The sequence below is a fragment of the Scardinius erythrophthalmus genome, assembly GCF_964197995.2.
Source record: "Scardinius erythrophthalmus genome assembly, chromosome: 23".
Lineage (NCBI taxonomy): Eukaryota > Metazoa > Chordata > Actinopteri > Cypriniformes > Leuciscidae > Scardinius > Scardinius erythrophthalmus.
Window position 1 is genome coordinate 14,952,240 of NC_138243.1, and position 5,231 is coordinate 14,957,470.

At 35.7% G+C, this 5,231-nt stretch overlaps 1 long non-coding RNA gene across 1 annotated transcript; it reads left to right on the forward strand.

Moving 5' to 3' along the window:
- Positions 1–501: 501 nt before the first annotated feature.
- Positions 502–3,221, forward strand: LOC308683249. Its single transcript, XR_014029237.1, has 7 exons — positions 502–626; positions 1,000–1,070; positions 1,178–1,257; positions 1,334–1,442; positions 1,653–1,727; positions 2,460–2,544; positions 2,648–3,221. It is a non-coding gene; the product is annotated as an uncharacterized lncRNA (long non-coding RNA).
- Positions 3,222–5,231: the final 2,010 nt, after the last annotated feature.

The following is a 5,231-nucleotide window of genomic DNA, read 5'->3' on the forward strand; positions in this document are numbered from 1 at the left end:
TTAGTTTTATGGAAACACTAAAAATAATAAACACTGGCTCTCAAATTGAACTTAATGGATATATAGGGATAACAAAAAACTAAATGAATCAAAAATGTGCTTTATTACTACATTTGTTTACAAGTAACTTTATTCAAGTTAAAAAATAATAAAATCAATAGGATTTACGTAATATAGGCTACTGTAGAATTTAGCTTCTTTTTTTTTTTGGTCACTGGCGGCCACCCCGTTTGGAGGCAGTGCCCCAGCATGGCCCCCCCACTGAAAATGCTCTAGACACGCCCCTGGTTGTTGAACCAAAGAAATGTAACTATGCTCAAATTAAATAATGTTCTTGTGTTTTTGCATTAAAACTAAAACAGTTGTGTTGACAGAATTAGAAAAAGTCATTTCTCAAATTTACACAACTCACTTAAGTTAAATTAACGAAATGCAGTTGTGTTACCGCTGCAGTACCGCACTTTGGTCAACAGGTGGAGCTATATTTGCGCATGCGCAAATATTTCAAAGAACGTTAATGCGTATTGCGTAGCTCATCTATTAGCACTCGTTCTCCATTTTGTGAGAATCAAATCATGCTCAAACGGAGGCTGCAATCAACATTTTGTATTTATCTGGACCAAAAGGTGAGTTATTTTACTTCCTATCCTTTAATATTGAGGCTGTCCGTAAATTAGAATAGTCAATCGCTGTTTTTGTTGGTATTTATTGAAGTTGCTTTAGCACTTGTCCTCAAGTGGTGTTGTTAGCTGCTAGCGTTTTTTAGCTCTTATGTGATCTTTTAAACTTGCTGAACTTTGATAATATTTTAATTCACCCATACAAAAAATGGCAAATGACCTTATTTCTTTTATAAAATTGCTAGTTAAGAAGAGTTTCTCCATGTTGTGCCCCAATACAGCAGATGTATCTAGTTTTAGTATAAATTTTAATAACTTCCTTAATGTTGAGCATTTTTATTTAATGTCAAGTAATAACTCTGAAACTTTTGAAACACAGAATGCATAGGCATATGGCAATAAACACGTTTGACACTGACTCGAGTAAGATGGCATCTACTGTAGCATCTGGTAAGCTTATTAGGTCATCCAAAATAATTTTACTACAGTTTTTTTTTTTTTTTTTTTTTTGTATTATTATTATTATTTGACTCACATCTTCATTTTTGTTTCCTCAGAATTTTGGAGTCCTGCATGTGACGTGCATAGATTGTGGCTCTTCTCAAACATCCAGATCTAAGCTTTTAAAACACTTCAGGTTGGCACATGGACACAGACAAAGTTTTAAAACATGGAATTCGCTGTGGTCCCACATATGCTCAATACTTATGCAGGTTATCAAGGTGCTGATGGACAGAACATTTACGCACAGGAGACATGAGATGATCGAAGATCTGCGTTTCGTCACTGAATTTAATAACAGATAGCCAGCACTCTTTAGAGGTAAGTCTTTAGAATGTAATGTCATCTGTGATGAATTACTTGGATGGTTATTGTATGCAATTCCAAATTATAAATTGAAGTATTTTAGATGTAATTCAGATAAATGCTGTTAAAGAAATACTGTTAGTCTTGGTATATGATAATATTGTAAAGACTCAAATTTATCAGCAACCAACCTGATTTGTCCTTTTTGTTCATTTCTGAACCCAGCTCCTCAAAAATTTCAAAAAGACAGAAGGAACAGCGGTAAAGAAGATCATAAGCATCCTATCAGTTATGGATCTGGTATGTTCTGTTATATTCTTCATCATTTTTTATCTGACAATAATTCACTATAGATTAAAATAGTATACCCAAAGATGAACATCATTTACTCTGCTTCATGTCACCGAATCCCTTTTATTTTTCGCTTTTCTAACTAAAAAGGTAAATTATGTGGTTGTACTGCTCATTTCTGTCCATGCAATTAAAGTCAACGGTGAGTTCCTGTTCTGAAGCTTCTAAAGTCACATGCAATTGTTTGATGCTATTGAAGCTTCGGAAGAAGAATTCACCATTGACTGTCATTGTAATGACAGAAATGAGCAGGAAAAACAGGAAAAAAGACTTTGGGAGTTTGAATGACATAAATGTCAGTAAAAAAAAAAAAATACAGAACTTTTGGGTATCCCTTGAATTTTTGTATATAAGCTCTGGAATGTTAATATGTACATGATTAATTCTGTTTTAATTTCAGAGCTTGTTCGTCTCTTTACCCTATTTCTCAGCAGCATCAGATTTGTGATTTATGCACCTACAATTGGAACAGCTCTGACATCCAAGATTATTTAATGGCTTTTCTGTAGCAAAGCTTTTGGTTTAGAACCACTTATTACTTTTATTGTACTGGTTCTCTGAATTTTGAGGCCCTCACAGATGCAGTTCCAGATAATATTTTTTTTTTGGCTCTTGTAGAAGTAACTTTGGCATAATTTGTGTTAATTCTTCTGAACACTGCTTATTTGTCTCATTGTTCAGAATGACACCACTGGGAAAAGGTGAATTCATCTTGAATGCACTTGCTGTTTACCTGGCCCTCTCAAACCTTGTGAAGGAGTGCATGGTAAATTATTTACATTTATAAAAAATATTGGATGTTTCTCTAAAATCAACTATCCCTTTCACCCCTGATCTGTTGTTAATTGTTACTTTATGTATTTTTTTAGGATGTTGAACATAAAGTCCTAACCTCAGTACGCAAGACCTCCTTAGGAATCTATGTGGTCAAACATGAAGGAGCAGAGGCTACAGATCCTTACAAATATGTTGGCATCATGATTTAAGGCATCTAAATACATGACAACCTGAACAATGTGCAGAAGTGTGTTCTTCGATGCCAGGTCTTATTTACGCCTGAAAAATAAACTCTTGAAATCTGAGGTTAGGAACATTTCTGGTCTTTCTATAATGTTGCACTGTTGACTGTTACAGTACTTTTGTTTCAATATCAACCATGTTACATTCCTTTGCATAATAGTCTTGTTTTAAACAACTGATAAATTGTTTGCTGCTTTTTTTGCAGTACACCTTTATAAGTAATGATTGATAAATCCTTTCACCTAAAGGCAATATGCTTTTTTTAAATTATTTATTTAATTATTTTCTTGAAAAGTGAAGGCAGTCTTTACAGAGTAAATATTGTGTACATGTTCACGTTGGAAATGTTTGTAAAAATGTAAACAAAATTGTAAAAAAAGAAAAAGTGAATGTATTCATTGAATAAACTCATAATGAAACTGGATTATTTGTGTTGGTTGAATGTAAAAATATTAATTTTAGGATAATTGAACTTAATTAACTTAATTGTTTTGGACAAAATTAAGACTGTTAACCTTATTCAACTAAACGGCATTGGATTAACCTTATGTAATTAACTTAAGTTTATTGAAATAAATAATGTTACATAAATCCAACATAACCCAGTTATGTGGGACCGGTTGACATAAAATAGTTAATTAAAGCCAACATATCATTTCTTAGAGTGTATACACCCAGTCTACTGGTGGGGGGGAAAGCGAAAGAAACCTAAAATTCTCGGGACAGCAGCATTTGTCCAAAATTTTATCTTAACCGTTCTATTTCATCAGAAACGTTCTGTAAACAGGGCTTTAAGTGTAAAATACCGAACTTGTGCTTTAAAAAAGTTATATTAAAAAAATATCCTGGCTCTTCCCAGCTTTATAATGGCAGTGAATGTAGGATGAGATTTTGAAGCCCAAAAAAGCGCATCCATCCATGAAAAAAGTAATCCTTTCGGCTCCATGGGGTTAATAAAGGCCTTCTGAAGCAAAGCGATGTGTTTGTGTAATATCCATATTTATAACTTAATCGACTAAAATAGGCCTAACTAGCTTCCGGCAGACGGACTACGCAAGTCGACTTACGCCAAAAGAGTAACACTTGAAGCTTTGACGCCTCTCGCGGTTCAAACAAATAGGGCTGGGCAACAAATTCCTCTGACATTTCTCTCATTTTAGACTTCTAATTCGTGGCCGGTGTTCTGTTTTGCTCTGCGCTTCCGTCATGCGTCAGGTCAAGGGTACTCTTTCGCCATAAAATGATGCGTACAACCATTTGTCAGAAGCTAGTTATAAAGTTATAAATATTAATATTTTTCTTACAAAAATGCATCGCTTTGCTTCATACCCCTGGAGCAGTATGGATTTACTTTTATCATGGATGGATGCACTTTTTTGGGCTTCAGAATATCATCCTCCATTTACTGACAATATAAAGCTTGGAAGAGCCAGGATATTTTTCACACAACTCTGACATGAAGTGTATTTACTTAAAGGGGGGGTGAAATGCTATTTCATGCATACTGAGTTTTTTACACTGTTAAAGAGTTGGATTCCCATGCTAAACATGGACAAAGTTTAAAAAATTAAGTTGTACGTTTGAAGGAAATACTCCTTCCGGTTTGTCACAAGTTTCGGAAAGTTTTTTTCGAGTATGGGCATGTGTGACGTCAGATGTGGCGGAATTTCCTTATATGGGTCCTAAGGGCACTTCTCACGGAAGAGCGCGCGCGCACTCGTAGACCAGAGCAGAGACATTCACTGACCAGAGCGAGAGAGCATAATGTCACCAAAGTGTGTTTTTGGTTGCCAGGGCAAGACAACCCTGCACAGATTACCAAAAAAAACAGCATTAAGGGACCAGTGGATGGAGTTTATTTTTACAGAGCATCAACGGAGTTGTGCAAGTGTTTTTGTTTGTTCCCTGCATTTCGAAGATGCTTGTTTTATAAACAAAGCCCAGATCGACGGATTTGCAGATCGTCTAATGCTTAAGGATCGAGCAGTCACAATGATAAAGGTTCGCGGTCGTGCGTTGGAACCGGGCGGTGAGTAAAACTGTTTCAAATGTCTCTGTGTGTTGTTAGCTCGGCGCGTTAGCACAGCTTTAGCTCCGCCCACACGGCCCGCCTTCAGCCGCTCATTTTTTTCCGGAAAGACTCGGTACAGCCTATCTTTCTTTTATAGATATAATAAAACTAAAGACTTTTTGGAGATATGAAGGATGCAATACTACTCTATAGGTACTCAAGATTAACAGGAGATTGAGTGAAAATGAGCATTTCACCCCCCCTTTAATAATTTTAAGGCAGCCGGTTTCCTCACTTTTTTATACTTAACAGAGAGTCTTCGTTTAGCAGTCACACTCAGTGCCTTCCCGGTCAGAAGTGACCGGACACCTAAAAATGAAACTTCCTCCATCCCAGTAAAAACCAATGCAATTTATTTTTGT